A 12,348-nucleotide genomic window follows, 5' to 3' on the forward strand; every position below is an offset into this window, starting at 1 on the left:
CATCACTCCAAATTCTCAAGACTCATTGGTTGAGAAAAGCAGAACACTCTCCACCAATATGTTCAATGACATGTTTGAAAAGGCTCTGCTGAGATTCAAACTCAGGATCTCCTGTTTACTAGACAGGCGCTTTAACCAACTAAGCCACAGCGCCTGTAGATGCCAAGTATGTTGCAGGTCAGAACACCGCTACACGTATTTATTTCAAACATGTCTCATTCATTTAACCCATATCTCTGTCTTGCAAAATCACGTCACAAAACAGATGTTATTTACTAATATTGGAATCGATATGAACTCTTTCAATTGTCTAGCAACAGGATTTCTTAAGCTATGTTTTGGGACCCAAAGTGGGCCCGAGTATGTGAGAGGTGGGCAGCGCGATATCAGTAAACATTTTGAGTCACAAGCTATTTCTTCTTAATTTCGGTCATCCGAAGACAGTACATTTTTCATTTGGGTCTCAAACTGAATAAACTCAAGATACTCTGACATGGATTCTTAAACCATGGTTTGGGACCCAAAGTGGGAATATCGCGAGATATGAGTAAACATTCAGAATCATACACGATTTCTTCATCATTTTGGTTGTTTTGGGGAAACTACATTTCTCAGTTGGATCTCGAGATTAAAAATGGTAAAAACCTAAGAAAAAGCAGATGAATCAGTTAATGTAAGTAATTAACCTACCATGAGATGGGGACTTTGTCAAATGGAAGAGTTAAACTCACACAGTAAGTTTCAACTCATTCAAAATACAACCCTTTTGAAATGGAAATTCTTTGCCGTGAATGGGATTCAGAATGGGGTTCCTGCGGCCACAACGCAGAGTACTAAACACTATAGGATCACAGCGAGCTACCAAAGATTGCTTGTAAAGCCTACTCATGCTCTGACAGAGACCTGTACAAGCTGGCTGAACTCTTCATTTAGCGCTTGAAATGAATCAACTGAAGAACCAGCTGAACTTGAGACAGTTGGTACGTTGTGATTCTTTGAAAAAGTTCCTTTTTCCGTGAAATTGGAATATCTCAATTTCATCCTCCTCACATCTTTTCTCCTCTCATCACTCCAAATTCTCAAGACTCATTGGTTGAGAAAAGCAGAACACTCTCCACCAATATGTTCAATGACATGTTTGAAAAGGCTCTGCTGAGATTCGAACTCAGGATCTCCTGTTTACTAGACAGGCGCTTTAACCAACTAAGCCACAGCGCCTGTAGATGCCAAGTATGTTGCAGGTCAGAACACCGCTACACGTATTTATTTCAAACATGTCTCATTCATTTAACCCATATCTCTGTCTTGCAAAATCACGTCACAAAACAGATGTTATTTACTAATATTGGAATCGATATGAACTCTTTCAATTGTCTAGCAACAGGATTTCTTAAGCTATGTTTTGGGACCCAAAGTGGGCCCGAGTATGTGAGAGGTGGGCAGCGCGATATCAGTAAACATTTTGAGTCACAAGCTATTTCTTCTTAATTTCGGTCATCCGAAGACAGTACATTTTTCATTTGGGTCTCAAACTGAATAAACTCAAGATACTCTGACATGGATTCTTAAACTATGGTTTGGGACCCAAAGTGGGAATATCGCGAGATATGAGTAAACATTCAGAATCATACACGATTTCTTCATCATTTTGGTTGTTTTGGGGAAACTACATTTCTCAGTTGGATCTCGAGATTAAAAATGGTAAAAACCTAAGAAAAAGCAGATGAATCAGTTAATGTAAGTAATTAACCTACCATGAGATGGGGACTTTGTCAAATGGAAGAGTTAAACTCACACAGTAAGTTTCAACTCATTCAAAATACAACCCTTTTGAAATGGAAATTCTTTGCCGTGAATGGGATTCAGAATGGGGTTCCTGCGGCCACAACGCAGAGTACTAAACACTATAGGATCACAGCGAGCTACCAAAGATTGCTTGTAAAGCCTACTCATGCTCTGACAGAGACCTGTACAAGCTGGCTGAACTCTTCATTTAGCGCTCGAAATGAATCAACTGAAGAACCAGCTGAACTTGAGACAGTTGGTACGTTGTGATTCTTTGAAAAAGTTCACTTTTTCCGTGAAATTGGAATATCTCAATTGCATCCTCCTCACATCTTTTCTCCTCTCATCACTCCAAATTCTCAAGACTCATTGGTTGAGAAAAGCAGAACACTCTCCACCAATATGTTCAATGACATGTTTGAAAAGGCTCTGCTGAGATTCGAACTCAGGATCTCCTGTTTACTAGACAGGCGCTTTAACCAACTAAGCCACAGCGCCTGTAGATGCCAAGTATGTTGCAGGTCAGAACACCGCTACACGTATTTATTTCAAACATGTCTCATTCATTTAACCCATATCTCTGTCTTGCAAAATCACGTCACAAAACAGATGTTATTTACTAATATTGGAATCGATATGAACTCTTTCAATTGTCTAGCAACAGGATTTCTTAAGCTATGTTTTGGGACCCAAAGTGGGCCGAGTATGTGAGAGGTGGGCAGCGCGATATCAGTAAACATTTTGAGTCACAAGCTATTTCTTCTTAATTTCGGTCATCCGAAGACAGTACATTTTTCATTTGGGTCTCAAACTGAATAAACTCAAGATACTCTGACATGGATTCTTAAACTATGGTTTGGGACCCAAAGTGGGAATATCGCGAGATATGAGTAAACATTCAGAATCATACACGATTTCTTCATCATTTTGGTTGTTTTGGGGAAACTACATTTCTCAGTTGGATCTCGAGATTAAAAATGGTAAAAACCTAAGAAAAAGCAGATGAATCAGTTAATGTAAGTAATTAACCTACCATGAGATGGGGACTTTGTCAAATGGAAGAGTTAAACTCACACAGTAAGTTTCAACTCATTCAAAATACAACCCTTTTGAAATGGAAATTCTTTGCCGTGAATGGGATTCAGAATGGGGTTCCTGCGGCCACAACGCAGAGTACTAAACACTATAGGATCACAGCGAGCTACCAAAGATTGCTTGTAAAGCCTACTCATGCTCTGACAGAGACCTGTACAAGCTGGCTGAACTCTTCATTTAGCGCTTGAAATGAATCAACTGAAGAACCAGCTGAACTTGAGACAGTTGGTACGTTGTAATTCTTTGAAAAAGTTCCTTTTTCCGTGAAATTGGAATATCTCAATTTCATCCTCCTCACATCTTTTCTCCTCTCATCACTCCAAATTCTCAAGACTCATTGGTTGAGAAAAGCAGAACACTCTCCACCAATATGTTCAATGACATGTTTGAAAAGGCTCTGCTGAGATTCGAACTCAGGATCTCCTGTTTACTAGACAGGCGCTTTAACCAACTAAGCCACAGCGCCTGTAGATGCCAAGTATGTTGCAGGTCAGAACACCGCTACACGTATTTATTTCAAACATGTCTCATTCATTTAACCCATATCTCTGTCTTGCAAAATCACGTCACAAAACAGATGTTATTTACTAATATTGGAATCGATATGAACTCTTTCAATTGTCTAGCAACAGGATTTCTTAAGCTATGTTTTGGGACCCAAAGTGGGCCCGAGTATGTGAGAGGTGGGCAGCGCGATATCAGTAAACATTTTGAGTCACAAGCTATTTCTTCTTAATTTCGGTCATCCGAAGACAGTACATTTTTCATTTGGGTCTCAAACTGAATAAACTCAAGATACTCTGACATGGATTCTTAAACCATGGTTTGGGACCCAAAGTGGGAATATCGCGAGATATGAGTAAACATTCAGAATCATACACGATTTCTTCATCATTTTGGTTGTTTTGGGGAAACTACATTTCTCAGTTGGATCTCGAGATTAAAAATGGTAAAAACCTAAGAAAAAGCAGATGAATCAGTTAATGTAAGTAATTAACCTACCATGAGATGGGGACTTTGTCAAATGGAAGAGTTAAACTCACACAGTAAGTTTCAACTCATTCAAAATTACAACCCTTTTGAAATGGAAATTCTTTGCCGTGAACGGGATTCAGAATGGGGTTCCTGCGGCCACAACGCAGAGTACTAAACACTATAGGATCACAGCGAGCTACCAAAGATTGCTTGTAAAGCCTACTCATGCTCTGACAGAGACCTGTACAAGCTGGCTGAACTCTTCATTTAGCGCTCGAAATGAATCAACTGAAGAACCAGCTGAACTTGAGACAGTTGGTACGTTGTAATTCTTTGAAAAAGTTCCCTTTTTCCGTGAAATTGGAATATCTCAATTTCATCCTCCTCACATCTTTTCTCCTCTCATCACTCCAAATTCTCAAGACTCATTGGTTGAGAAAAGCAGAACACTCTCCACCAATATGTTCAATGACATGTTTGAAAAGGCTCTGCTGAGATTCGAACTCAGGATCTCCTGTTTACTAGACAGGCGCTTTAACCAACTAAGCCACAGCGCCTGTAGATGCCAAGTATGTTGCAGGTCAGAACACCGCTACACGTATTTATTTCAAACATGTCTCATTCATTTAACCCATATCTCTGTCTTGCAAAATCACGTCACAAAACAGATGTTATTTACTAATATTGGAATCGATATGAACTCCTTCAATTGTCTAGCAACAGGATTTCTTAAGCTATGTTTTGGGACCCAAAGTGGGCCCAGTATGTGAGAGGTGGGCAGCGCGATATCAGTAAACATTTTGAGTCACAAGCTATTTCTTCTTAATTTCGGTCATCCGAAGACAGTACATTTTTCATTTGGGTCTCAAACTGAATAAACTCAAGATACTCTGACATGGATTCTTAAACTATGATTTGGGACCCAAAGTGGGAATATCGCGAGATATGAGTAAACATTCAGAATCATACACGATTTCTTCATCATTTTGGTTGTTTTGGGAAACTACATTTCTCAGTTGGATCTCGGGATTAAAAATGGTAAAAACCTAAGAAAAAGCAGATGAATCAGTTAATGTAAGTAATTAACCTACCATGAGATGGGGACTTTGTCAAATGGAAGAGTTATTGAGTTTCTTAACTCACACAGTAAGTTTCAACTCATTCAAAATTACAACCCTTTTGAAATGGAAATTCTTTGCCGTGAATGGGATTCAGAATGGGGTTCCTGCGGCCACAACGCAGAGTACTAAACACTATAGGATCACAGCGAGCTACCAAAGATTGCTTGTAAAGCCTACTCATGCTCTGACAGAGACCTGTACAAGCTGGCTGAACTCTTCATTTAGCGCTCGAAATGAATCAACTGAAGAACCAGCTGAACTTGAGACAGTTGGTACGTTGTAATTCTTTGAAAAAGTTCCCTTTTCCGTGAAATTGGAATATCTCAATTGCATCCTCCTCACATCTTTTCTCCTCTCATCACTCCAAATTCTCAAGACTCATTGGTTGAGAAAAGCACAACACTCTCCACCAATATGTTCAATGACATGTTTGAAAAGACTCTGCTGAGATTCAAACTCAGGATCTCCTGTTTACTAGACAGGCGCTTTAACCAACTAAGCCACAGCGCCTGTAGATGCCAATTATGTTGCAGGTAAGAACACCGCTACACGTATTTATTTCAAACATGTCTCATTCATTTAACCCATATCTCTGTCTTGCAAAATCACGTCACAAAACAGATGTTATTTACTAATATTGGAATCGATATGAACTCCTTCAATTGTCTAGCAACAGGATTTCTTAAGCTATGTTTTGGGACCCAAAGTGGGCCCGAGTATGTGAGAGGTGGGCAGCGTGATATCAGTAAACATTTTGAGTCACAAGCTATTTCTTCTTAATTTCGGTCATCCGAAGACAGTACATTTTTCATTTGGGTCTCAAACTGAATAAACTCAAGATACTCTGACATGGATTCTTAAACTATGGTTTGGGACCCAAAGTGGGAATATCGCGAGATATGAGTAAACATTCAGAATCATACACGATTTCTTCATCATTTTGGTTGTTTTGGGGAAACTACATTTCTCAGTTGGATCTCGGGATTAAAAATGGTAAAAACCTAAGAAAAAGCAGATGAATCACTTAATGTAAGTAATTAACCTACCATGAGATGGGGACTTTGTCAAATGGAAGAGTTATTGAGTTTCTTAACACACACAGTAAGTTTCAACTCATTCAAAATACAACCCTTTTGAAATGGAAATTCTTTGCCGTGAATGGGATTCAGAATGGGGTTCCTGCGGCCACAACGCAGAGTACTAAACACTATAGGATCACAGCGAGCTACCAAAGATTGCTTGTAAAGCCTACTCATGCTCTGACAGAGACCTGTACAAGCTGGCTGAACTCTTCATTTAGCGCTCGAAATGAATCAACTGAAGAACCAGCTGAACTTGAGACAGTTGGTACGTTGTGATTCTTTGAAAAAGTTCCCTTTTTCCGTGAAATTGGAATATCTCAATTTCATCCTCCTCACATCTTTTCTCCTCTCATCACTCCAAATTCTCAAGACTCATTGGTTGAGAAAAGCAGAACACTCTCCACCAATATGTTCAATGACATGTTTGAAAAGGCTCTGCTGAGATTCGAACTCAGGATCTCCTGTTTACTAGACAGGCGCTTTAACCACAGCGCCTGTAGATGCCAAGTATGTTGCAGGTAAGAACACCGCTACACGTATTTATTTCAAACATGTCTCATTCATTTAACCCATATCTCTGTCTTGCAAAATCACGTCACAAAACAGATGTTATTTACTAATATTGGAATCGATATGAACTCTTTCAATTGTCTAGCAACAGGATTTCTTAAGCTATGTTTTGGGACCCAAAGTGGGCCCGAGTATGTGAGAGGTGGGCAGCGCGATATCAGTAAACATTTTGAGTCACAAGCTATTTCTTCTTAATTTCGGTCATCCGAAGACAGTACATTTTTCATTTGGGTCTCAAACTGAATAAACTCAAGATACTCTGACATGGATTCTTAAACTATGGTTTGGGACCCAAAGTGGGAATATCGCGAGATATGAGTAAACATTCAGAATCATACACGATTTCTTCATCATTTTGGTTGTTTTGGGGAAACTACATTTCTCAGTTGGATCTCGGGATTAAAAATGGTAAAAACCTAAGAAAAAGCAGATGAATCAGTTAATGTAAGTAATTAACCTACCATGAGATGGGGACTTTGTCAAATGGAAGAGTTATTGAGTTTCTTAACACACACAGTAAGTTTCAACTCATTCAAAATACAACCCTTTTGAAATGGAAATTCTTTGCCGTGAATGGGATTCAGAATGGGGTTCCTGCGGCCACAACGCAGAGTACTAAACACTATAGGATCACAGCGAGCTACCAAAGATTGCTTGTAAAGCCTACTCATGCTCTGACAGAGACCTGTACAAGCTGGCTGAACTCTTCATTTAGCGCTCGAAATGAATCAACTGAAGAACCAGCTGAACTTGAGACAGTTGGTACGTTGTGATTCTTTGAAAAAGTTCACTTTTTCCGTGAAATTGGAATATCTCAATTGCATCCTCCTCACATCTTTTCTCCTCTCATCACTCCAAATTCTCAAGACTCATTGGTTGAGAAAAGCAGAACACTCTCCACCAATATGTTCAATGACATGTTTGAAAAGGCTCTGCTGAGATTCGAACTCAGGATCTCCTGTTTACTAGACAGGCGCTTTAACCAACTAAGCCACAGCGCCTGTAGATGCCAAGTATGTTGCAGGTCAGAACACCGCTACACGTATTTATTTCAAACATGTCTCATTCATTTAACCCATATCTCTGTCTTGCAAAATCACGTCACAAAACAGATGTTATTTACTAATATTGGAATCGATATGAACTCTTTCAATTGTCTAGCAACAGGATTTCTTAAGCTATGTTTTGGGACCCAAAGTGGGCCCGAGTATGTGAGAGGTGGGCAGCGCGATATCAGTAAACATTTTGAGTCACAAGCTATTTCTTCTTAATTTCGGTCATCCGAAGACAGTACATTTTTCATTTGGGTCTCAAACTGAATAAACTCAAGATACTCTGACATGGATTCTTAAACTATGGTTTGGGACCCAAAGTGGGAATATCGCGAGATATGAGTAAACATTCAGAATCATACACGATTTCTTCATCATTTTGGTTGTTTTGGGGAAACTACATTTCTCAGTTGGATCTCGAGATTAAAAATGGTAAAAACCTAAGAAAAAGCAGATGAATCAGTTAATGTAAGTAATTAACCTACCATGAGATGGGGACTTTGTCAAATGGAAGAGTTATTGAGTTTCTTAACACACACAGTAAGTTTCAACTCATTCAAAATACAACCCTTTTGAAATGGAAATTCTTTGCCGTGAATGGGATTCAGAATGGGGTTCCTGCGGCCACAACGCAGAGTACTAAACACTATAGGATCACAGCGAGCTACCAAAGATTGCTTGTAAAGCCTACTCATGCTCTGACAGAGACCTGTACAAGCTGGCTGAACTCTTCATTTAGCGCTCGAAATGAATCAACTGAAGAACCAGCTGAACTTGAGACAGTTGGTACGTTGTGATTCTTTGAAAAAGTTCACTTTTTCCGTGAAATTGGAATATCTCAATTGCATCCTCCTCACATCTTTTCTCCTCTCATCACTCCAAATTCTCAAGACTCATTGGTTGAGAAAAGCAGAACACTCTCCACCAATATGTTCAATGACATGTTTGAAAAGGCTCTGCTGAGATTCGAACTCAGGATCTCCTGTTTACTAGACAGGCGCTTTAACCAACTAAGCCACAGCGCCTGTAGATGCCAAGTATGTTGCAGGTCAGAACACCGCTACACGTATTTATTTCAAACATGTCTCATTCATTTAACCCATATCTCTGTCTTGCAAAATCACGTCACAAAACAGATGTTATTTACTAATATTGGAATCGATATGAACTCTTTCAATTGTCTAGCAACAGGATTTCTTAAGCTATGTTTTGGGACCCAAAGTGGGCCCGAGTATGTGAGAGGTGGGCAGCGCGATATCAGTAAACATTTTGAGTCACAAGCTATTTCTTCTTAATTTCGGTCATCCGAAGACAGTACATTTTTCATTTGGGTCTCAAACTGAATAAACTCAAGATACTCTGACATGGATTCTTAAACCATGGTTTGGGACCCAAAGTGGGAATATCGCGGAGATATGAGTAAACATTCAGAATCATACACGATTTCTTCATCATTTTGGTTGTTTTGGGGAAACTACATTTCTCAGTTGGATCTCGAGATTAAAAATGGTAAAAACCTAAGAAAAAGCAGATGAATCAGTTAATGTAAGTAATTAACCTACCATGAGATGGGGACTTTGTCAAATGGAAGAGTTAAACTCACACAGTAAGTTTCAACTCATTCAAAATACAACCCTTTTGAAATGGAAATTCTTTGCCGTGAATGGGATTCAGAATGGGGTTCCTGCGGCCACAACGCAGAGTACTAAACACTATAGGATCACAGCGAGCTACCAAAGATTGCTTGTAAAGCCTACTCATGCTCTGACAGAGACCTGTACAAGCTGGCTGAACTCTTCATTTAGCGCTCGAAATGAATCAACTGAAGAACCAGCTGAACTTGAGACAGTTGGTACGTTGTGATTCTTTGAAAAAGTTCCTTTTCCGTGAAATTGGAATATCTCAATTGCATCCTCCTCACATCTTTTCTCCTCTCATCACTCCAAATTCTCAAGACTCATTGGTTGAGAAAAGCAGAACACTCTCCACCAATATGTTCAATGACATGTTTGAAAAGGCTCTGCTGAGATTCGAACTCAGGATCTCCTGTTTACTAGACAGGCGCTTAACCAACTAAGCCACAGCGCCTGTAGATGCCAAGTATGTTGCAGGTCAGAACACCGCTACACGTATTTATTTCAAACATGTCTCATTCATTTAACCCATATCTCTGTCTTGCAAAATCACGTCACAAAACAGATGTTATTTACTAATATTGGAATCGATATGAACTCTTTCAATTGTCTAGCAACAGGATTTCTTAAGCTATGTTTTGGGACCCAAAGTGGGCCCGAGTATGTGAGAGGTGGGCAGCGCGATATCAGTAAACATTTTGAGTCACAAGCTATTTCTTCTTAATTTCGGTCATCCGAAGACAGTACATTTTTCATTTGGGTCTCAAACTGAATAAACTCAAGATACTCTGACATGGATTCTTAAACCATGGTTTGGGACCCAAAGTGGGAATATCGCGAGATATGAGTAAACATTCAGAATCATACACGATTTCTTCATCATTTTGGTTGTTTTGGGAAACTACATTTCTCAGTTGGATCTCGAGATTAAAAATGGTAAAAACCTAAGAAAAAGCAGATGAATCAGTTAATGTAAGTAATTAACCTACCAGGAGATGGGGACTTTGTCAAATGGAAGAGTTATTGAGTTTCTTAACACACACAGTAAGTTTCAACTCATTCAAAATACAACCCTTTTGAAATGGAAATTCTTTGCCGTGAATGGGATTCAGAATGGGGTTCCTGCGGCCACAACGCAGAGTACTAAACACTATAGGATCACAGCGAGCTACCAAAGATTGCTTGTAAAGCCTACTCATGCTCTGACAGAGACCTGTACAAGCTGGCTGAACTCTTCATTTAGCGCTCGAAATGCATCAACTGAAGAACCAGCTGAACTTGAGACAGTTGGTACGTTGTGATTCTTTGAAAAAGTTCACTTTTTCCGTGAAATTGGAATATCTCAATTGCATCCTCCTCACATCTTTTCTCCTCTCATCACTCCAAATTCTCAAGACTCATTGGTTGAGAAAAGCAGAACACTCTCCACCAATATGTTCAATGACATGTTTGAAAAGGCTCTGCTGAGATTCGAACTCAGGATCTCCTGTTTACTAGACAGGCGCTTTAACCACAGCGCCTGTAGATGCCAAGTATGTTGCAGGTAAGAACACCGCTACACGTATTTATTTCAAACATGTCTCATTCATTTAACCCATATCTCTGTCTTGCAAAATCACGTCACAAAACAGATGTTATTTACTAATATTGGAATCGATATGAACTCTTTCAACTGTCTAGCAACAGGATTTCTTAAGCTATGTTTTGGGACCCAAAGTGGGCCCGAGTATGTGAGAGGTGGGCAGCGCGATATCAGTAAACATTTTGAGTCACAAGCTATTTCTTCTTAATTTCGGTCATCCGAAGACAGTACATTTTTCATTTGGGTCTCAAACTGAATAAACTCAAGATACTCTGACATGGATTCTTAAACTATGGTTTGGGACCCAAAGTGGGAATATCGCGAGATATGAGTAAACATTCAGAATCATACACGATTTCTTCATCATTTTGGTTGTTTTGGGGAAACTACATTTCTCAGTTGGATCTCGAGATTAAAAATGGTAAAAACCTAAGAAAAAGCAGATGAATCAGTTAATGTAAGTAATTAACCTACCAGGAGATGGGGACTTTGTCAAATGGAAGAGTTATTGAGTTTCTTAACACACACAGTAAGTTTCAACTCATTCAAAATACAACCCTTTTGAAATGGAAATTCTTTGCCGTGAATGGGATTCAGAATGGGGTTCCTGCGGCCACAACGCAGAGTACTAAACACTATAGGATCACAGCGAGCTACCAAAGATTGCTTGTAAAGCCTACTCATGCTCTGACAGAGACCTGTACAAGCTGGCTGAACTCTTCATTTAGCGCTCGAAATGCATCAACTGAAGAACCAGCTGAACTTGAGACAGTTGGTACGTTGTGATTCTTTGAAAAAGTTCACTTTTTCCGTGAAATTGGAATATCTCAATTGCATCCTCCTCACATCTTTTCTCCTCTCATCACTCCAAATTCTCAAGACTCATTGGTTGAGAAAAGCAGAACACTCTCCACCAATATGTTCAATGACATGTTTGAAAAGGCTCTGCTGAGATTCGAACTCAGGATCTCCTGTTTACTAGACAGGCGCTTTAACCAAAACACAGCGCCTGTAGATGCCAAGTATGTTGCAGGTAAGAACACCGCTACACGTATTTATTTCAAACATGTCTCATTCATTTAACCCATATCTCTGTCTTGCAAAATCACGTCACAAAACAGATGTTATTTACTAATATTGGAATCGATATGAACTCTTTCAACTGTCTAGCAACAGGATTTCTTAAGCTATGTTTTGGGACCCAAAGTGGGCCCGAGTATGTGAGAGGTGGGCAGCGCGATATCAGTAAACATTTTGAGTCACAAGCTATTTCTTCTTAATTTCGGTCATCCGAAGACAGTACATTTTTCATTTGGGTCTCAAACTGAATAAACTCAAGATACTCTGACATGGATTCTTAAACTATGGTTTGGGACCCAAAGTGGGAATATCGCGAGATATGAGTAAACATTCAGAATCATACACGATTTCTTCATCATTTTGGTTGTTTTG

The 12,348-nt window shown here is 39.4% G+C and overlaps 9 non-coding genes across 9 annotated transcripts; all 9 read right to left on the reverse strand.

Moving 5' to 3' along the window:
- Nucleotides 1–80: 80 nt before the first annotated feature.
- trnat-agu lies at nt 81–154 on the reverse strand. Its single transcript has one exon. It is a non-coding gene; the product is annotated as a tRNA-Thr (tRNA).
- A 990-nt stretch (nt 155–1,144) lies between these two features.
- On the reverse strand, nt 1,145–1,218 carry trnat-agu. Its single transcript has one exon. It is a non-coding gene; the product is annotated as a tRNA-Thr (tRNA).
- A 991-nt stretch (nt 1,219–2,209) lies between these two features.
- Nucleotides 2,210–2,283, reverse strand: trnat-agu. The gene has a single exon. It is a non-coding gene; the product is annotated as a tRNA-Thr (tRNA).
- A 989-nt stretch (nt 2,284–3,272) lies between these two features.
- trnat-agu lies at nt 3,273–3,346 on the reverse strand. The gene has a single exon. It is a non-coding gene; the product is annotated as a tRNA-Thr (tRNA).
- Nucleotides 3,347–4,338: 992 nt separating this feature from the next.
- Nucleotides 4,339–4,412, reverse strand: trnat-agu. The gene has a single exon. It is a non-coding gene; the product is annotated as a tRNA-Thr (tRNA).
- A 1,000-nt stretch (nt 4,413–5,412) lies between these two features.
- Nucleotides 5,413–5,486, reverse strand: trnat-agu. Its single transcript has one exon. It is a non-coding gene; the product is annotated as a tRNA-Thr (tRNA).
- A 2,069-nt stretch (nt 5,487–7,555) lies between these two features.
- On the reverse strand, nt 7,556–7,629 carry trnat-agu. The gene has a single exon. It is a non-coding gene; the product is annotated as a tRNA-Thr (tRNA).
- Nucleotides 7,630–8,631: 1,002 nt separating this feature from the next.
- trnat-agu lies at nt 8,632–8,705 on the reverse strand. The gene has a single exon. It is a non-coding gene; the product is annotated as a tRNA-Thr (tRNA).
- A 990-nt stretch (nt 8,706–9,695) lies between these two features.
- On the reverse strand, nt 9,696–9,768 carry trnat-agu. Its single transcript has one exon. It is a non-coding gene; the product is annotated as a tRNA-Thr (tRNA).
- Nucleotides 9,769–12,348: the final 2,580 nt, after the last annotated feature.

Source organism: Oncorhynchus gorbuscha, linkage group LG10, assembly GCF_021184085.1.
Source record: "Oncorhynchus gorbuscha isolate QuinsamMale2020 ecotype Even-year linkage group LG10, OgorEven_v1.0, whole genome shotgun sequence".
Lineage (NCBI taxonomy): Eukaryota > Metazoa > Chordata > Actinopteri > Salmoniformes > Salmonidae > Oncorhynchus > Oncorhynchus gorbuscha.